The sequence below is a fragment of the Gymnogyps californianus genome, chromosome Z, assembly GCF_018139145.2.
Source record: "Gymnogyps californianus isolate 813 chromosome Z, ASM1813914v2, whole genome shotgun sequence".
NCBI classification, from domain to species: Eukaryota; Metazoa; Chordata; class Aves; order Accipitriformes; family Cathartidae; genus Gymnogyps; species Gymnogyps californianus.
Window position 1 is genome coordinate 82,698,590 of NC_059500.1, and position 21,990 is coordinate 82,720,579.

The 21,990-nt window shown below is 45.3% G+C and overlaps 1 long non-coding RNA gene across 1 annotated transcript; it reads left to right on the top strand.

Annotated features, from left to right (window-relative positions):
• The first annotated feature begins 3,328 nt into the window (after window positions 1-3,328).
• On the top strand, window positions 3,329-21,939 carry LOC127027552 (uncharacterized). Its single transcript, XR_007767808.1, has 4 exons — window positions 3,329-3,436; window positions 17,546-17,845; window positions 21,172-21,391; window positions 21,774-21,939. It is a non-coding gene; the product is annotated as an uncharacterized LOC127027552 (long non-coding RNA).
• The last annotated feature ends 51 nt before the right edge of the window (window positions 21,940-21,990 follow it).

Consider the following 21,990-nt stretch of genomic DNA (forward strand, 5'->3'; position numbering starts at 1 on the left):
ATATTAGGAAAAATTTCTTCACTGAAAAGGTTGTCAAGCATTGGAACAGGCTGCCCAGGGAAGTGGTGGAGTCACCGTCCCTGGAGGTATTTAAAAGATGTGTGGATGTGGTGCCTGGGGACATGGTTTAGTGGTGGACTTGGTAGTGTTAGTTAATGGTTGGACTCGATGATCTTAAAGGTCTTTTCCAACCTAAATGATTCTATGATTCTAAGAAGAGCTGAAAATGGTCTCCAGGCTGAGGGTGGATGTCTTCAGGAGCTTAAGAGGCTGTTAAGAACTTGTTATGACATTTGAGGAAAGCAGGATCCCTCGCTGTCATTAGCAGTAAGGCCATTTTGCCCAGCGAGCAAGCTGAAGGGCATCAAAGTACACAGACGTGGGTGCTTGAGGATGCTTAAAAGCCTCTTCACTGTTTCGGCGTGGTGGAGTGCAGCCTGAGCTCCAGAGAGACTAAAAACCTCGTGGGCCAGATCTGCAGCTGGCACCCATCACTTGACGCTGCGGAGCTCATTTGCACCCGCGAGCACCCGAACTTACACCGTCATGTTAAACCATCCCAAATCAAAAGGTACAAGGGGATGCAGGAGTAATGGGGGACTGCGGGAGCTGCATGAAGAACAGTGCTCACCTGAGCCAGGCACGGCTGCTGCTGCAGCGGGGCGGTTTAATGTTAAGTAATTTCCTCATGTCAATCAAAGTGCAATGAAGAAAAGAATAGCAACAGGTATTTTATGGGGAATGGCAACAGATAAAAAGGCAAGGAGGGACAATCAAAGCTTTGGCGAGCCATGGGAGACGGCACAGGCGTTATACAGGATGGTATCGAGAGCTGTGATGGTGGAGCAGCCCTGGACGCAGCCCTGGATGGTGCGACGTGCGGGACAGGGGATGGAGAAGGGGCTCTGGCGTGCGGCACTGCAGCATCTTTGGCTTAAAATCTGCGGGGGGGCCGGGGGAAAAATCCTTGCTCGCTTGCCTGCTGCGGACTGCCCTGGCGCTCAGCAGAACTCGGGCTCCGTTTAACTTCATACATGGCAGTGGCAGAGGATGAAACGCTGCAAAGAAAGCAGTGAAACCTCTGCGTGCCTGAAAGCATGTCAATAGGGGAATTGCTCTGTTCGGCATATTACTGGGCTCCACAAACTGTAGTTTTTGGGGTAGTTTTATAACCCAGCGTGAGCCTGCCCCGAGTTGCCCAGGGGAAACGACAACATTTTGGGGGTACACAAGAGGCGAAGCATCCGTGTGGCATTTAAGACGTAGGCAGTTGTGAGCGAGGAAATTGATATTGCTGAAAGGCTGTGTGAATTGTGTCTTTGCTATTTATGGAAGAAGAGTAAGGTCACTTCCCCGGCCTTCGGGATTCAATTTGCTTTCGGAGAGGAAGGTGCTAGGAAGAAAAAGTGAAAAGCCTGCTTGTAACAGAGCAAAACAGCCAGTAAAAGCCTTAAAAGTTGGCATTGTTCTTTGAGCTGTGATAAATAATGTCCCTCGGACTGTGAAGAAGGGATTGAGAAAACCAGGAAAGCTTTCAGCATGGATTTTAATAGCACGGTTGGGTGTACTGTGGAGGCTGGGTATAGCAAGGCACCACGTCTTTAGCTTTTGTCCAAGTCTGTGGACTTGGAGCTGCTGGGGACCTCCCTTTGCAGGGCTGAGCTCTGGAGATTACACCCGTCGCTTCACATAATAAACCATTTGGGAGCTGTGACTTTGAGGCAGCGTAAATCAATCTCAAACCAAGGCCGTGCCGGCTCTGCCAACGCAACACTGTGAAGGCTTCAAAGCCGAGCACCCCAAAACCACAGTGTGACACCGTGAACGTGCCCCTGGGGACAGAATTATTATTTTTCTCTCGGGCTTTTCTCCAAAACTCATCCCAGTTGAGCTCTTCTCTGGCATTATTTACCTGCAAGGTGCCACAAAGGAGCGGGAGGTGCTTTGCCTCCTTCCACAGAGGGGGACTTTGGAAGATGCTGCTGCCAGGAGGACACCTAACCCTGCCTAACCAGCACCTAACCTGCTGCCTAACCCTAACCATGCCTAAAGCAGGGCTATCACGGCACTGACTGGGGCAGGAAGCCTGTCAGAGAGCCAGAAACCATCGTGTCATTAAATATCACATTAAAACCTTACAGAAAAGGTAGAGAAACTGTTATTGTACAGACCATTTGTCCTGAATTTCCCAGTCTCCCAGCAAATCCAAGTTTTCAGATATCCCGCCCTGTGCCGTCAGGTCAAGCTTGTTCATCAAGGAGACCTTCACAGGTCTGGTGAGGGTACCTCAGATGGCACGGGCAGAGGGTCACCCTCGCTGGGGGCTGGTGCTGCAGCAGGACACGTGTGGGCAGCAAGCACCATGCGGGAAAGGAAACCCAGATATTATATACCTATATATGCATTATACACACCCTCATAGCTGCTATCTGCAGACTCCAGTTTTATTTCTGAGTTTCCTAATGTTTTCCTAGAAGAAAGGGTGACTCCTGGAGAAGCCAGGGTGGTTCCCTGTGTCATGCCCCGGTGGGTGCGGGTGCACGGGTGACTCCGCTCACACACGCGTGGGTTCGATGCTCGGAGAGGTTCCCCCAGCCCCGTGCCATTTGCTGGCAGAAGCCCATCTGATGCAGCAGTTGGGGTGACGGAGGGGAGCGAGGGCTGGCAGGGAGCTCCGTGGCCAGTGCCGGAGCCCATGGCCCCACTGGGAAGGCATCTGCTGCTCTGCTCTCAGTGGCTGTTCAAGTTTTTTCTCAAGCATTTGTTGCTAACACAGAGCGTAATTTACTTCACGTGCAAAGGACCCAGGTTTTGCAGCTCTGGCTGTTTTGTTTGGGCTTTTTTTCATGCTTTTGATTGTTGTTTTGACAGTGACTGGGTTTTTTTTTTCTGTTGCTCTCATTTTCCCTTCCTCCCCACTCTGATAAACAGTTTACCTGGAAAGAAACCGGCTCAGGCATTAGGTTTGGCACTGAGAAACTTCTGATCACTTCTTACCCTTTTTCCCAGGCAAGGCTAAAGTAGCAGAGCCTCCCCAAAATTAAAAATGCTATGGGGGCATTCAGTGATCCAGCCTTAATACTGATGGACCTGTCAGAGGAGATGTAAAACCGGCATGCAAAGCCCTGGAAGCAAACGAAGTTCCCACCACAGCTCGTTTATTGGAGCAGGGTCACAAATTGCAGTAGCTGTAGGAAAATCAAGCCAGAGTGATCCTCCCTCCAGCTGAAAGCTCTTTCCTGCTCCCAGCTGCGTATATAAGTTTTCCCTGCCCTCTTGCCCATGTTTTGAGGGACTTTGTTCTCTGCTGGTGTTGCTTGCAGGCTCTCCCTGGGCTTGTGGTACACTGGATAAGAAGCTCCTGGTCCTGCTGGTTCCAGTGCACCCCAGGATGGAGGTTTTGACTCAAGATGGAGTGAAGCTGTTGGACAAGCGGGTATCTCTGATACAAAAGTTAAGTGGGACGATGCTTTCTATTGAAGTGTATATCATCATGCTGTGCTGTAAGAAATGTCTTTTACATCAGACTTACGCTTGCTGGTTGTAGATTATTGTTCATCTTGGCTGAAGAAGCTGCTTCTCAGGCTGCTGTGTTGTTTACTACTCTAGGCTCCCGTGCGCTAATCGGTGCTTATTTCTGAGTTATGCAGGGATTTGGGGTGGGTCTGGCTCTCACTGGTGCTTCAGGTGGAGAGGAAGAAGAGAGCTTGGAGCACATCTGTATGTGTGGGAGAAACTAAACAGGAGGGAATGACTAATTCAAATATCCTTTCTCTTCTGACAGTCTCAAATGAATCTTTGTTTTGGGAGCAGTTGAGAGATAGCTCTGTTTGGGAAATTAATAGCACTTGCTCTAAAGGACCCTTTGTCAAAGAAATGCCAAAAAAATATATGGTCTTGAGCCAGGCCATGCAAGTATTGAATGAAGAGTGTCAATACATGGTCTTCTGTTTACAGCTTTAGTGAAAGAGGCTTTTCAGACAGACTATGATTTGTACCAACTCCTACCCGCAATTGATCTCAAAAGGACCAATTTAATGCAGGATCTGTTTATTTTAGGAGAGTGCTAACAGACCTTTGAAAGGGTCAGCAGTGAAGCCAAACAGATTTTCAATATCTATATTACTGAAGAAAAGGCTTGCTCTCAGTTGTGCTCTCCAAAAATGGTGGAAGGCAAATACTAGACACTTATACCCCAATATTACTCTGTTACACAACACATTAGAGCTACAGGGCTTTTACACAATTGCAATTAATCTCTTTCCATCTGATTTCAAGGCTCTGGAAATTCAGGCTTATGCAAATTGTAGTAAATAACTTCACATGCTTTGCTGTAATAGGACAATTGCAGTCTTTGGCTACTGGTAGTCAAATACGAGATTTATTTTTGTTGAACAATGGCAAACATAATGTAAAAATTGCTCAAGAGACCAATAAATAAATATTCCTCCTTTGCTGGGAGTGAAGGAAAAATTAATGTCCAAGCAGAGAAAGCAATTTCTCAGTGGAGGAGCTGAGTTTCCTGATAAATGCACTCAAACTTGCACATCAAGTTTGGAAAAATGAAGCTGCTGGTCGTGCAGAGCTTCAAAAGCCCCAGTTGCCCCCGCACCCTGGTAGGAGAGGAGGAGCAGTAGCCCTATACCCACCCCAGAGCTGCTTGGGATTGACCCCCTTGCACAACCCTTCGTAAAATCTGAATTCTCATGCACGTCTGGGTGCAAGGATGAAGTCTCCTGCTGTCAGTCCCGGGTGCCACCTCGTCATTGTGGCGTGGATGCCATCTGGCCTGGGAAAAACACAGAAGTGCATTTTTTTAGACACGTTTCCTGGATGTATCCACTAAAGTTAAGGCACCCACAGTAACCCATGCAGCCCGTGTTTGGGACATGAAAGGAAGGACTTGTGTGACCAGATGTGGGTGTGCAGCAAAGGCTCCCTCTCTGCCACCCCAGTCCTGCCAGCGCAGGACTCTTGCATCCGTTCCCCATATATAAGCAGTAAGTCAGCACTGGGCAGGTCTCTGCATCCCAGCGCCTGCGATGGTGACCATGTGCTGTGTCCCCTTTCCTCACGCCCTCGTGCCCGCTGCCTGCTCAGGGAAATATCCAGCTAGCCCTTTGCAAACGCGGTGAAGACAGCGTGCAGTGCTCGGTCCCGACTGATCAATACTCTTCCTAAAAGGCTCTTCATCTTCCCCTCACCGCTGCCTGACAAAGGGTGCCAATATTTTTCCACTGGGCTGCTGGTCCCTACATGCATGCTGTTTATTAACCGCAGTGCTTGGCATGTAGCTGCCTTTGCCCTCTTGGTCTGTGGGCACCCCCCCTCCTTTAATTAATGCAGAATAAATATTTAGATAGTGGGATAAGGGTCTTATTCAATGTAATTAGTGTTTTCTTATGTGTCTGTTAGATGAAATATTAAAACCTTCATTGTTATTCTTATTTACTTATATTAAATTGTTGCGAGTGACTAATGATCTTCCTTCATACATGCATCTAATCTGTGAGCAGCTATTCTGGGAGGGGTATAAGAAACATTTATTTTGAAATAGTATGAATTGACTGGTTCAGGACCATGTTAGTGTATGTTGTGCTCATTTTGGTACTATGGATGAGTTTCGTGGTGAAGGAGAATGTGATGCTTGCATACTATGGGCCAGTAATTTCCAGGCTTTACCTAATTTTCATTAAGTCTCAGTAGGAATTTTGACTATCCTACCAATGCAAGATCTGGTTAGTTTGTGTGTGAGCCTGTAGGAAGTGCAAAAGTTTGTGGAGAGAGACCTGTTTCCACCTAGTCTGCAGCTCTTGTACCTGGAAGCTTTGCCAGGCTTCACCACAGCCCATCAATGAGTTAGGACATGTTCTTCTTCCTCACCTGCCTGTGGATCCTGAGCTGAGCCTTCTGCATCTGTGAGGGGCAGGAGCCTCTTTGGTGCAAGGAGCTTGGGCTGTGGGAAATACACATAGTTCCCCTGGGGAGAAACTTGCTCAAAGCATGAAAAAGCCCTTTGTTTTATGAAAATCTGTCTCCTTGTGCATATGGTGGATTTGGGGGGTTACTACCACAGCGATGCCAAGCAAGGCACTGAGCAAAGCCCTGGTAATACTCTCACCCGTTGTGTCAGTGCATATTCTCTGTAATGTTGGCTCGTGGAAGTTCTCGTCACTGTGACCACTAGAAAAATAACTTGGGTTACCACTGAGCTTTCAGCAACTTTGATTTACAAACATATTTAATACAGTACTTCTTCCATCTTGGTACCCCCTAAAACTTGCTTCCCGAGCAGTTCAACTTGTTAATTTTACATGGCTCAACCATAGCAATATATTTAGGTATTAATACAAAACAGTTATTCACCAAGGATATTTGAGCAGCCAGTAACCAACTCTCCCTGAACAACATGGAAGGTGTAAATGGCTTAGCAGCTCAAGAAGTTTCAATGCTTTCAATTCAGGAAAAAAAAAAATCTTGCTGGTAAAACTACTTAGCCTATTTGGTGCTAGTTTCTACACTCTGCTCTCTGCTAACAACATAATGGAAATGAACGAAGCTATGAGGTTTCTTACATCTGTCTGTAATTTTTCTTTTTCCTTTTCACGGCCAGGTTTTGGAGTGGAATTGCACCTTTTTTCCCCTCAAAGACTTGTGTTTGCTGATTATGCAGCAGAAAGCTTTTTCTGGTAAATGCCATGCTCCTTTGTGCTAATGGGGAACTGAGTCCGTCTGAAGATGGTCAGATGAATGTCTAAGGAAGAGATGTTGGAGAGACTGTTGAAAGAGTCTCACGATCCCCTAATTTCAGGCGTCGTGTGCTGTCATCTCAGTGAGATGAACAAGACCCATTGGAGAGATCTGGCTGTTATCTTTCCCTGCTTGTTCCACCCTTACGCTCTTCCTGCTGCTGAAGGGGTCTGTGGCAGAAATGCCTGAACACTGGAGCTGGCGGGGATGTGCAAGGCTGACGGCAACGCAGAAAGCGCTTGTCTTCTTGGGGAGCTGAAACCATTTGGGATTAATCAGGTGACACGTAACAGGCAGGGGCTACACACAAACCAAATTAACCAGGTTGTTTAATTACCACGTTTTAAAGCTGAAATATTTCAGTTTCACTTCTGTCGTCTTGTTTTCAAAAATGCTTCCAATTCTCACCCATTTATATTAAATAAGATTTTAAAAAAGGATAATCCCCTTATAAAAAGACTTAGACCTCTTGTTTTCTTTTGAAAGAACATTTTGTTCAACCACAAAAAAGAAAAGGGAAGGTTTTAAAGGATTTTCTATTGTTATTTTGGAGAGAGCAGCAGTATTCTCATTTCAGGTTAATCCCAAACTATATCTATTCTGAAATATCTTTTTGCCTTGGCAGAGCTATAACAGTGATTATTCAGACAGCTTTGTTTGCAGTATGAGTTCCAAAAATCTTTTAATTTCATTTATATCTTAATGGCTTCAGAAGAAGTATTTCACTTAGGGAATGGAGAAGAGAGGATGGGTGTGTGCAAGCTAGAAAAAATTAGGAAGCCTACAAAAAGGCTGTGGGGTAGAAGGGAATGTTCAGATGTGGGAGACGGGATCAAGTGAGCTGTAAATCTGTTGCATGTAATAAGAATAAAAGGAATAAGGAGGAAAGCACCAGAATGTAAAAGAACCGGTATCGGCAAAAGCAGAGCAAATGAGACATTGAGTTTGACGTGGATGGCTGGAAGAAACCTGCAAAGGGACGTGAGGAGGGGAGGACAAGGCTGGAGCAGCTGGTAAGAGCATGACGCTGTGCAAAGGCAGTGGTGCAGGCAGGGGAGGCAGCACGAGCCCTGGTGAGGAGAGGCGTAAAGGAAAGGCAAGGGCTGGGCAGAGGATGCCTTTTCACGGTATTGCTCAAGCGCCGAACAGAAGTTTGTCCATGAAAAAAGGACAGATGCCCCAGGTGATTGGGTTCTTGTATCCTTGTGGCTGTTGCTCAGCTCCTTTCAAGATGCCTTGAAAGTTTATAGCTTTCCTCATGTCAGTCCATGAGTTAATTTTCTTCTGTGAGGCAATTCAGTCCTGGGGCAAGGCACAGAGACTGCTTTCCTCCCCTGCGAGACTGATGCTGGCTGGTCCCAAGTCATTTATTCCTTGTCCTCTGCCTGGTCTCTGCTGGCCGTGTGGGCTGTGCTGCCAAGGGAGCAGAAGCTGCAAGCCGTGAGCATCTTGATCTCTGCCAGCCGATTATCCTGTGACAGAAAGGGAGTAATCTATGAAGATGGCTCTATAAACACATTTTCGCCGAAGTGATGTTATTACCGTAGTTTTGCCAAAAGCAATTATTTTATTGAATAAGTTCATTGTGCTGCCAGGGGTCTGGCTGTACTTTATGTGGCTTAAATGAGGTTCCTTGCTAAAGGAGACTTTCAGAGAGCTTTAATTCTATCCAGCCTCTGACTCATTAGCAGCAGTATTTCTCCTTGCAATTGTATGTCCCAGATAGAGGATGCGAATAAGGATGGCCAGCTCCCACGGCTGCAGTGCTCAGCACAAGGAGTGGAAAGGTGGCCCTCGCATCTCTGATAAGGGTGGAAGAACCTTTTTTAGGGGATATTTTCTGTTTACCAGGTTTGGAGCAGGCCCTGTGAGTTATCTGTAGGTGGTTCACCTAAACGGGCATGACTGGAGGAAATGATTCACCATGGCACCGGATGGCTGATGTTGGCTGGGTCTGATAAGCGGAGTGAAACACCGGAGCATTGCCGTCTCTGACAATAACCACCCTCCCTGGGGTTATCTCGTCGGCAATGCATTTTCATTTTTTTTCCATGGTTCGCACACAGTGGGATAGCCGAGGAGCTGGCCGTGAAGTGTGCCAAGGTTTTCTTTGTTGTCTTGATAGACCTTCTTGGGGTTGGTGTTTTGAGACATATGCTGGACTCTTAAGAAATGTGGGGTTTTTTTTCTTATTCCCTTCCTCCTCAGTCAGGTCAGAAATGTTTCTGCCACGCAATGGCAGTGATGCACGCAGCGACTGGGGCTGCTCTCTCTGCCATGGACTGCGTGGCTCCTGCTGAAAATAGCCGGTCAAGGGCAGAACGGGGCAATGCAGCACCCGTGACCCTGCCCTCTTCGTCCCCGTGTTACCCACCCCGAGGTTAAGGGGAGAGCAGCTATATCCAATCCTTGTCCATCCACGATGCTTCCCTGTGTGTTTGTTAGTTCCAACTCGTTAGCACTGAACTGGTACTCAAAGGAGTCTTGCAAGTGCTGTTATCAGCTTCAAGGTGACTTGCTTGAAGCTGTAGCTCGTATCGCTGTCTCCCTTGGACGGTGGATGTGACCCAACTGTTTTATCAAATCTCGTGGTGGGGGGGAAGAGGACTCCTGCCTGTGCTGTTTGCAGTAGACATGAAAATCCTTTATCTGATAACGTGATATTGTGGAATATTAGGAAATAAATTTATCTTCAACTGGCATTGTTCAAAGCCTTGGGAAGACAGGCAGAGATGAAGACAGGCAGAGATGAAGTTTTCTATCTCTCGTTTGGCACAGACCCCCAGGTAAACTAGAAGGATTATATGGTGTGTAAATGCATGCCATCTGGTTCGGAGGGATTAGGACCACGTTCAGCTTGTGGGCCAGTGTCCCTCGGGTCTTTTTATGATGGGCTGATGGTAGCAGTTTAAATTAAATGTGGAGATAAATGGTGTCCAAAGGATTTGTAGGCAGGCTGCTGTTCATTTGAGCAGGTTTGGATGCATTAGTACATTAAATCCAAATACCTGGCCAAAGAAATGCAGATTCCTCTATAAGCCACCCTCTGTTTTTTACACTGCTTTGGAGATAAGGTGACACTTCAGATAAGCCCTGGGCAATGCCTGTCCTTTCTAACCAAAGGAACAGCACTTGGTCTGGCTTTCCCTGGGCTCACTTTTTTTTCCAGTTCAGCTTTTTATATGCCATATCCTGGCTGAAAGCTCAATCTGCTGAATTCTTCCAAAGACTTTGCCCGTCTTCTGCTACTGTGTGCCACAAAAACACAGCGGGACTTCCCTTCGCGGTTACAGAAGTTGATCTAACTTCTCTCATGGTGCCTGTAGCTTTGCCTTATATATAGTTGGGTTAAGAAAAATCGCTGTCACAGAGGAGCCCTCTGGCAGTGCTCAGTGGTGGCACCTTTCTTCAACCTGATACCTACTTATTAGAGGTGATCCTGGGATACTGAAACCCAAATTTTCTGTGTAGATAATAAATCAGCAGCTCTGTGCAAATAACCTGGTAGTGGCTTTGCACTGCCTGACCGAGGCTGGGTTGTGTATGTCCTCTCTCCTGCAGTTTTTATCGGCTCCTGCATGTCTGCATTAGAGAAAAGTCTTCCTTTGGAAAAAGGACTTTAATCCAAAACTTGGATTTAGAGCCAGATTCAGTTTCTGGCACATACCTGTCATTTCAGTTAATTAAGTGGTTACGTGGAGAGCAGTTCGGAGAACTGCTGTGCTCCCTGTATGATTAATGGAACTAAGTGGTTTGGATCATTTTACGGGACCACATTGATAGGGCAGCGAGGTGCCTATTTCATGCTCATAAATCAAGTATCTAAAATGATGTGAATACCCTCATCAGAGCTTTATGCAATAAGAGGATCATTTCTGCCTGCTGAAATTCAACACTGCAAATAAAATGCACTTTTGAACCTGCTGCAGCAGAAGACACTGGGACACGTGAGCCGGGACTGGGTACGTCTTTATGGCCCGATAAAGAAGTCAAATTACTGATGCTGCAAACTCCATCCCAAGGTTACTTGCTTGGCTACGTGGCTGCTGTTAGGAGCCTTTTCCTGAGTCTTCTCAGCTTTGATGGCAAGAAAGCTCTCCCTTATTTTAACACTGCATGAGTCCCTTTCTAATTTAAATGCTGGTGCAGGAGCCTGTGGGTATTTTTACCTGACCGAGCTCTTCTCATCCCTGGTCCTTAAAGAGGATGCCAAACCCTTTCAGCTCTTGCCATTGCTAGGCTCAACAAGTGACACTTTTAGAGTTTCCTTTTGCATGATAAAGTAGGCTTTTGCCTCCTTTTGTAAGCCTGGGAAGCCTTCTCTGCACCTGTACAGGTTGGAATTAATCTCTCATGGTCATGAGGGACCTGAATTGTGTGTCCTGTTCCAGAGGAGGTCTTCCTCATGCCTTGTTCGGTGAAAGGCATTAACGCTTTCCTGTCTCTGGGGGAAGTACGTGGTGAATTCCAGAATTGCTTTGGCCTTTTTGAAGGCTTCAGAGAATTAATTGGGACTGTAATGTTGCAAAGAAAAACAAAGCAACAGTGACATGAATCGAGCTAGCGCAGCAAAAGGAACCTTATTTACAAACCGTGCTCGTTCTTCGGCATTACTGGCTTCGCTTTCTGATCCCTACTTCAAGCGCAGTGGTTGAGGACTGACAACTGCCACCTCAAAAGCTGTTTCAGCTTTGAGGAGCTGTGATTGCACCCTGTTAGCATGGGTGCATGGCGCTGGCAATGGTGCTGGTGAACGGCTGCAGACTGCAGGAGCGTGGCCAGCTCTGGATGCTATGGAGGGTGAGGAGTGGAGCAGAGCAGTCAGAACTGGGAAAATAGACCTGCTCCAGAGATCTGGAATAGCTGAGAAATTAATGTATTGCTGCCTTCTGCCATGGGTGCAGCGAAGCCAGGAGCCGCTGGCTCAGTCCTGCCTGCGCTGGAAGAAACCAGGCTGCATCGCAGAGACTGCGATGGGTGTTGCTAGCAGCGTCCTGTGGACAGGAACGGAGGGTTTTCACCGTGCACTTATAAATTATAACGGCAGCAAAAGCGACCCCTCCTCCCTGCCGTGGGGGTGAACGCGCACACCATTTCTGCAGGCAGACCGTGACGTTTCTGTACCGGGCAGCTGTGCTTGTTGACAGGTTATAATCAATTCTATCAAACCTTTTAAGTAACTTAATTCCCCAAAGCAGTGCAAGTTCAGTTCATAATCAATTCTTCTAATCCAATAATTGGAGGGCAAATTATTAGAAAGTGACAGCAAGGGATGTAGCTGGGAAAAAAAGATTCTGCCTCTTGCACTGCCCTCTCCGGAGGGGATAAGGCTCAGCAGCTCTCCTTGCTTATAGCACATATGTTGTTGCACAGCGGTCAGAAAAGTGCTGGCAGAAACAACTCCGCTCCTGAAAATGTCTCATTTCATTGCAAATGGTAAAAATGCATTGACTTGACATAACAAAAATGGTATTGCAGATGGGAGGGGTGGGCTGTGATGCCCCAGACTTCCCCTGCCACCGGGAACGGGGCAGGGGCAGGTTCCCAGCAGGCAGCGGAGAGCGGCAGTTCTGCCTCGCAGGGGTGTCTGTCGGCACATATCCATCAACGACTGAGAAATGCTCAAATACTTTTGTTCTGAGTTCCGTATAGATCGTGCTGATACACCAAACACAAGTTTTAAATCAAGCTCCACTTGACTGGAAGAACCTCAGAGCTGCAAGACTGGTTCATAGACTTGCATTTCCCCAGAGATCAGGAGCTTTCATATTTTGGGCTGTGGACCTTGCCATTAAGGGTGACGGGTGCAGCCCAGAGTTTGATAGTGGATAGTCCCAGAATGAGTTTTGTTCACAATAATTCAATCTTGATTTTACTGCAACTCTTCTCTGGCTCCTGTTCATGAAACATGTATCACTAGGAAAAGTTTCTATAAATTTAGTGAATATTCCCCCCAGTTTTGGGCAAATATGGAACTACTTGACGTTTTTTGCACTTTAACACAGAAAATCACTGAAATTTAAAACATGAAGTAATAAGCAACCTTTCAAGCACAAAGAAAATCCTCTCCACTTCTATCTTTTTCCATCATCTTTAAATTTGGATACAACCTACTGTGACCGAGTTGGAGTTTTAACATCAGAAAGAAATATTCTGTCTGAAATGGCTGAGACTGTGCAAAACAAGAGATCTTTTGTGTGGCTGGCATAAATCCCTTGCCCTGGCTGTTCTTTGCTCTGACCTAGGGTCAGATCAGCTTGTTATTTGGAGGAGACCAAGGTCCTCATCTATTCCCATGCTTTTATTGTGTGTAGCTGCTGCATCCGAGGTGTGGGGAGGTCAGAAATTCCTCACCTGAACTTCCACCGTGCTCATTTATTAACCTGTTGCTCATGTAATCTGCCGATATGTCTCAAATCTGTGAGATAAATATGGATGTTGGGCAGTTTAAGCCATAGTACGCTTTCCAATTAGCGTTAATGGGACTTGCACAACCAGAAAAATCCGCAGGTTATGAAGGTTCCCACCATCTGAGTTTGTCCCTGCATCCTGTATATCCTTTTTTTAATAGAGAGAAGTGCTGATGTACTGCACTTTTGGAGGTTAGTTTTTGACGACAGAAGTAAATATAACTCTAGCGCACTGGAGCATTGACTTCAACTTGCTCTGTCAAGGACTGGTTTGGCTCATAGTCATTCGTTTTATCTTTTGCACTTAATTATAACTTGAGGTCATACGAGGGCCTGAAACCATAGGTATCCTGCAGTCCTTAAGATGTACAGCTGTATAATTGGACCCATGTTGAGCATGGAAACGCTTAGCAGCAGCTGTGATACAGCCTCTGGATGTGGGCAAAGCAACCTCCCGGGCTGGGAGCCCTGCACCGAAAGTGCACGTCTGCAGCTCCAGCCCTTTGAAAACTGAGCTGTGCACCCTTGCGTGCCTCTCCCCGACATCAACTTCTGCTGTCTGACGGGAGCCAGTTTCTAGGGTAAGTGGCAACCAAGCCGTTGAGTGCTTTAAAGGTCATAAAAAGACCTGCAACCAGCCCGGGACGCTAATCGTGGCATCCCCAGAGGGTTGGGTTGCTGCTGCTTGCTGGACCGCCGGGCTCACGACGGCTGCCGCAGCACAGCTGAGCCCTCGCATGCAGCTCGGGGATGGGAGTAAGCATCTCGTGGCCTCACTGAAACAACAGATTTGCTCCCCATCCCCATGAGAAGCACGCTATATTAATGAAAACCATCTAAGCAAGATCTTCAGCGGTGGCTCGCGGGTGTCGTTAACCGTAACTGCGTGTTTTTCCTGGACCCCAATGCCGCCTGGCATCACAAACCAAGGCCGCTTGGGTTTTTACCTCTTGCTTGACCCAGGAACAGCCAGTGTGCAGAATTGATGTCAAACCCTTCATTACTGAAAGAAAACATCAATTAGTATCAGCTATGCTGCATTCATTATTGTTTCTAAAATTAGTATAAATGATCAATCAAGGCTATGCATAATGAGCAACAGCAATACCTGAATTATGAAGCGTGTGGAAATAATAAAGGTGACAAGCAGAAATAGCTTTCCTCTGGGAGAAAATATTAGGCTCACAGCAATAATTTACTACCTTCCTTTGTTTGAATACAGATTTGAATTTTACACCAAAATACTATTAAGAGCCATAGGGAAATGAAGTTTCTATTTTTGTTTGGTATTTCCAAAATAAAGGTGCTAACTTTCTTTATAAGGTCCTGTTCTGGTCATATAACATCATTGGGCTCAGGAAAACTAGTGTGAGTGTGCTGGGTTTTATTCAGTAATGAAAAATGTGTCGATGTAGCTATGCATGAAATTTATTTCAAATAAATATGTAGATGATAGTGATGCAGGAAAAAGGGAGGAAGTTCTTCTCTGGAGTATCTACTGTTGGAAAATTCAAAGGTTTAGTTTGAAACCTTGAGGGTTTTTTCTTTTTTTGTTTTTGTTTTTGTAACTGGGGAGAGGGGTATTTACTATTTGGACAAAACAAAGCTCATTTTGACTTATCTTCTGCTTGGGAACCTGTATGGAGATGATTACAGAGGCAAGAAGGAGTCACCTTTGCTGTGTTTCCATTCCTTTTGATTTCCAAGGGATGGGGGAAGTGTGGAGGGCCCAGAGGAGGTGGCAAGGATGGTCAGGAGTTAGTGACTGTGAGGAGGGGTTGAGGGCTGTTTTAGTGTGGTGAAGACAGAGCTAAGGGTGATCCCACAGCAGCCCACCAGCACTTGAAGGGCGGTTACGAAACTGAGGGAGACAAACTCTTCTTGGTAGCGTCAGATATAAAACAAAAGGCAGGGGTCACAAATTGTGACTTGGGAACTTCAGCTCAGATACTGGAAAATGCTTCTTGATGAGGAAGGTGACATAGACCTGAAGAGGTGGCATCTCTGTCCTTGGAGGTTTCCAGGACTCGGCTAGGCAAAGCTGCAGCTGCTGGCCTCGTTGCTGCCAGGAGTCCTGCGGGGAGCAGGAGCTGGGACCAGAGACCTCCGGAGTTCTCTTCCAACTGCTGTTTCTGTAATCCTTGGATTTGCGTGCTGCTGTGATGTGCTGGGATCCAGCAGCCTCCAGCTCAGGGGAGCGTAGCTAAGAAGAAACAGCAATCGTTCTTGACTCGTGGCAGGGAAAGGCAATGACTTGGGGATGTCAGAGCACTGCAATAAAAATAAAAAAAGGCATTCAGAACAAGATGCAGAATTCTAGCATAATTCAAATTCATAAGCAAATTCAAGTATAACCATTTCCCATTTTTCTCTTTTGGAAGCTGTGATGATCCATCCTGGGGTCAGGATTCTGGAGCATACTGTTTTCCAAGGGATTTCAGTCCTACGGCATCGTGGGTGCTGCAGATGCAGCCCTGCCGAAGATGCTCATACCTGGCGATGAATAAAACACACAGCGAGTGCTGGAGCTGTGCGTTGCTTCTGACGCCGCGGGTCGTGCCACCCCTGCGTGGAAACCTCTCTGGAGCAGACAGCAGCAAACCGCTGCTGTTTGTTTGCAGCTCTTCGCTGTAATTCTGCTCCAGGATGCCTTGGGATCTCTGCCCCGTGCCCCTCTCTAGCTGATCTCGTGTGCGGCTGGGGAAGCTGTGTATGTGTTTGATGGCTCTTGTCTGAATTTTGAGGGGGGAAAAAGCAAAACGAAGTTCCATGTTCCTGCCGTGACTTGCCTCCCACCTTGCCTCCCGCTGGCAGAGGGAAAAGGCAAAGGGTGGAGGAAAGAGCGGATTTTTCATGTGTAAATTCGTGTATGTGGTGGGGTTTTTTTTGCAAGAGGCTGAAGCGCAGGTTCTTCAGGGCTTTCTGCGTGGGGCCACGCACATGCTAATTCCCAGTTGCCCGCTTCCTTGGCCCCAGTGAGCGCTGCCTGGATGCGGCCGCTGGGTTCCCACAGCAGCCTGTGCGGGTACCGCCCGTTGCGCCTGCTGAAGCATCTGTTTTCTACACATTCAAAGGCTCGCGGAGTGAAACTACTCTCCTACATTAACACCACAGCCTGTTCTCAGCGTTCAATTTAATTGTAAGCCCTTCAATTAAAACAAAACAACCACCACAACCGTTGAATTACAACAGCTACATTTTAATCAGAGCAATGATTTCCCATCTAATTGCATCACTTCACAAGAAATATTCCCAGACCGGAACCAAATACCAGAAAAAATACTCTTAAATCCCTGGAACAGACTTGAAGTTGTTTCGTTTCAGTTGACGAGAATAATGGGTTTGTTTGCTTATAATAAAATTTATGATAGTCTTAAATATTCTCATTATGTCCTTACCTTTAAGTGCAGCACAGGTTTTGTAAATGTCATTGTTACTTAGCAACCTTGACTAGTTTTTGAAACACTTTTTGATTTTGGAAGTATAAAGAGGATACAAGCATGAATGGTATGTTTTTCATAGAGCAAAGCACGTATTTCTCCATTGAGGCAACTAATTTTAGATTAGAGGGAAACAACAATCACAACCGTGGAAAAATTCTCCAGCAAAAAGATCACAAAAATGAATGTTTTTAGCTTGTGAATCTGAAATGAACTGTAGCTACAAGATTAACTGGGAAGGGACAGTGGGTTATATTTAAAATTGCGATATCAATCAGGCAAAATGACATCTCCTTTTGGTTATGTGGTTGCATATATCACAGCAGGCAGGCTTATCAGGTCAGGAGGAAAAGGATGTGTGTGATGCCGATGTGTGTTATACAGAATGGGAACCCGAATTAATAAAAATTTGGGTATTCAGTCAAATAAGGGTACGAAGAGTAAGTATATCAGGCTTTGTGGAGGCTGTAAAAAGAAAAGAGGGAGTTAATATTAACACTGGGTGAGATAATTTTAAAGGGCGTTCCCTTGATATGTTGCTTTCTATATTTGTATATATATACACATATAAATACTCAGAGCTTTGCAGCAGAGGATTTTCTTTGTGTCAGTATAGAAAACCTGTCTCAGTATAGTCATTAACCAGATGGCTGGGGCAATTCTCTTAGACGTAGGAGACCTCATGATAAGATCTTGACCTGGATAAAGGTATAACAAAGATTCGTCTTTACAGCGGTGTCCCACCACTCCATTCCTCTGGGGTGGATCTGTCTGTAAAAAAAACCAACCAAACAAAAACAACCCCAAAACTCAAAGCCTTAGCTTTCTTGCTGAATAGGATACATTGATTTCTTATGGAAATCATCATAATTTGATGATAATTGTCATAATTATGTCTATGATAATTTAGAAAATCCCACTCTGTGTGTCTGTTTTTCCGTCCAGGCCTAATAGCTTTTGCTCCTGTTTGGTGGGAATGCTCGGATGAAGGAGAAGAGCCCAAGTGTGTCCGTAGGAGGAAGGCGACTGCCATCAGCCTTCAGCCCTTATCTGAAACCAGAGAGAACACGAAGGAGAAAGCCGCTCAGAATGAAAAGCTCCGGGAAAACAGGCTTCATGTATTTCACGGCTCACAGAATTACATGTTTTCAAACTTCTTTTTCTTCTGCATGAACAGAATTCCTGGTTTTTCAGCCAACTTTAATGAACACTTGACAAAAAGCAGAGAAAAGAGGCGACATAAAAGTAAGGCTCTTTGTCAAATGTACCAGTACGCTCTTATTGACTCCGGCACAGATCTTGGTAGCACTTTATACCCATCTTTTCTTTCTGTTGGAAAAAGGGTCTGTTTTCTGGAGGGGGAAAAAAACCCACCTCCCCTTACCATAATCATTATGGTGAAAAACATTTTGTCTACTGTGAAGTGCTCCTTGCCTTTCTCAATGTTTAACAAGCTTTTTTAACTCTGAAAAAACCTCAAAAAAAAAATTCTGAAGACCTACTTTTTTTTCCTTTTTCATCACTTATTGATATTTTACAAGTAGTTTTTATGTCATTTGTGGCAAGGTGCTTTTGATGAAGGTGTAATTGAGCTGTTTGCAAAAATTTGATAAGTTGGTCCTCTTTGGATGAAAATAGGAAACTGTTACCTTTTTTTTTTTTTTTTTTTTTTTGGTCCAATTTTAATCTGATGGGAATTCTCCACTCGGGACCATGGGCTTTGCTATAGGCTAATCACATTCCTTCTATAAGTTTGTGTTCAGTAGGGTTATATAAGAGATATATTTAGGTCCATATAGTTAAAGAATAAATTTAGAGAATCAATGTCCAGCTCCTAATCGGTGTCTAAATGGGAAGTGCTCTTCACAGTATTATCGTAAAAAAACAAAACAAAAAACCCCTCAGGGTTTTTCAGATTAACCCCCAAACTGTCTTCACTGCAGCTATGCGCAGCGCATAAAGCGAAGCAGATGCGGCAGTCGCTGCGCTGTCAGGATCCCTGGTACCGGGAGAAGGTCGGTGCGAAGAGCAGCATATACTTAGCGGTGTATTTATACCATCAAACTTTGGCTCTCGGGATCCCCCTGCCTGGAGCTACGCGACTCTCTCTGCTGACTGCGCAGGAGCTTGAATTACATGCTCGAACATGTGTAGGTTAGATGTCTAAGGCGAGAAAAGTTTTATTCTACCTCTTTGAAGATTGCTGCCTGTCCTCTTGTACTTGCTATTAATTATATCCTTATTTCCATTATACGTCTGTTCATTTGTGTCCCTGGTTCTAATCTTTTCACTTCCAGTCTCTCAAGAAGCCCCTCTTTCCTCTTCTGAATTGGAAAAACAAAAACAAAAACCACAACAGCTTTCCAGTTGAGGGCAAGACAATGTTTTTCTGGATGGTGCTTTAGCACTTCCACTGCTATTTTCTGCCCCATTTTTTGCCATAGCACTCTACCTGCCTGTACATGACACAGACCTTCACTGAACTGTGGTTTGTGTTGTTATTTGTTTGCCCCCCCCCCCTTTTTTTTTTTGGTGGAATGATGGCTGTAGCACGCTCAGCGTTCAGCAAGATGTGTGGATAGTATGGGTGGGGTCTTCCAATGCACGGTGTGTTTGCCAGAAATTCCCAAATCTTTGTCTGCATTTACGTGGTTCTTTCACCTAGGTCCCTCTTTAATTCTTTTGCTTTCTTTTAGGTAAGTGAAATACTTTGGGTCAGCTGCAGTTCTTGCCATCTTATTGTTTATTTCTCGTCTCGAATAATGAAGAATTAAAAAAAAAAACCAAACCAAAACAAAGACCTTACAACAATGCACAGGCAACCACACTGACAGAATTTACTTAGATTTTTCATAACACTGCAGTTCCACAGGCTATTTCAATCAAACCCAGCGATATATGGCATCAGTTTAGTCAGTATTAGATTACAATTTATTTATTGAGTAGATGAAAATAGCTGTGATAGGGAAATTCTCATCTAAAGAAAATGTTTCTCCTGGAGTTGTGCAGAAATGCATTCTTGATAATGTACTCCTAAATAATCGTCACTGATCCGCAGGAAAATACAAATGTTGCTGCGCATAAAGCGTGTGGGTTCTGCCAGAGCTGGGTGGAATAGTAAAAAAGGTGGCTGGGATATGACATCACCTGGATGAAGCTGGAGTTTGGGGTGGCAGAGGTGCCTCGGCAGTCCTGGACGAGCGTTCCCGGGGAATTGAGGTTCTCCTCTGCCGCTGGCAGTTCTTGAGGATGAATATCTAGGGCAGCAGCCTTCCAGGAGTGCCACCAGCAGAGCTGCTGCTGCCTTGGCACAGGGGGATGTTCCAGATGATTCCTTGATGTTTTGTGAAGCTTTCTAATTTATTTTCTCGGAATCAATGATTACCTCATTATGATGACTTCACATGCCTTAATTTTTCTGGAAATTAATGATCATTGTCTCTCGAGTTTCCTGGGGACTATTTCCAGGTAACTATTTATCCTGTTCTTATTCAGCTTCATATGTGTGACTGGAAGGGAATAACCATTCTGATTTTCATGATGCAAATATAAATGAACACACACACAAAAATGTATACATTCACATATGTATACACGCATATGTGTATACACAAGAACAATAATACTTCCCAATGCAAATGTTCAATTTTTTGGAATCTGGCTTTTCTAATAGATTTTTTTTTTTCCTTTAGAAAATATCAGGCCAGTTCTGCTGGCAGCTTTTGGTTAGATTAAAAAATTGAACATGTATTCATGCTCCTTGGTTTCTGTCTTTTAGCTAGTTTCTATGACAATACTTTACCTTTCGCCCCATGTCTACTTAGCTTCCTTAATAGCATCTCATGAGGGGAGTTGTCAAAGGTTTTCTGAAAGTCCGTGTAAACCATCTGTCCTGTTTACAGAGGGGTAGCTGAGAAAAAAAAAAAGAAAAAAGCAGGCAGAAAGGACGAATTAGTTGTTCAAAGCCAAAACAGCAGGTTGGTTTCAGAGAACCAGGGAAGGAACCCTGGAGCCTGGCTTCTCCTCAGCTGCTCATGGCATTCGATGCCACTTTCCCTGCAGAAACATGAGTGCACTAAGCCAAGCAAATGCAGGTAAAAAGGAGAACAGGATGGGTGATAAATGAGTAGGCTCATTAGTTCCTGGATCAGCAAGCTCCAAGCTGCTTTGGAACCCGCTTCCCGAAAACAAATCTGCCATTAATAAGGGACCTGCAGCTAAGTATATCATTAGAGTCAGATTAGCAGGAGTTTAACGGTCCGCGAGTTCTCTGTGTGCTGCGTGTTGTTCTACATAGAGACAGAAACCGCAGTGAGGAGCAGGGGAGGCAAAGGGAATTGTGGCGGAGGAGATGAGGTGCTGTTGGGGACTCGCTGCAGAAACCGGCAGCACTGCGCAAAGACGGAGGCCATGGAAAAGGGCTCAGGTGCACAGCAAAGAGCACACGAAATGCCTGGTTCCCGGGAATGAGCATTGATCTCTGATTAGTTGCTTATGTGACCGATACCAGCAACAAACTGACTGGGTCGCTCTACTTATCTTTCCGTGTGTATATTGTACTTTGCGTGCAGGTCAACACATCAGGCGTTGGGCTGGAGGAACCTCCCCAGGCAGAGATAGGAGGCTGCAGGACAAGCTGAAGAGAGAAGATCGCCTGGCCACTAGTATATCAGACTCACATAATTCATGGCTGAACACATATCTACCTGTCTTTTGATGTTTTCAAGCTGTGGGGAATGCAAGAGCTTTCTGTAAAACATGTCAACAATCACAAAAACCATTAACTGTCATGTATGTGATTTTTTTTTTTTTTTTTTTTTTAAATTCTGAGCTTTTGGAGTCGAGCGATTACACAAGACTCCTGTTATTAACCAGTGAAAAATGTTTCTAGCCATAAAGAAAAGTCAAAATGGCTTCAAAGCATGAACTCCAGAAGGTCACACACCAGAGAGCAGTACAGGCAATTCCCTGAGTCCTCGAGGTTGTTGAGGGTCTGTGGGGGTGGCTGCGCTGCAAGGCAGGATGACTGTGCTATGATGCAGAGGTGGTGTGAAAATCAATTAAAACTCATTAAATGGTTTGGAAAAAAAACCCCCACATTTTGAAAGGAATGCAAGATGAAAATGTATCTTTAGACTATCATAATTATACAAATATTTCCTTATTCTGGCAGAAATACATGAGTCCAAATAGATTCATCTCCTCTGATCTGACTGTTTAAAGCTCTTTTTCTCCATTGAATGAAGCGAGAGGAAGGCACGGAGAGACGCTGGAGCTCTGCATTTCACACTTGGTCTGCCGTCCTGGGAGGCTTGTTGGAGAAGAGCAGAAAAGCAAACATGAGGCAGGTTCCACGTCGTTCTGTTTATTGTGCCTCCACGCTTCTCTCG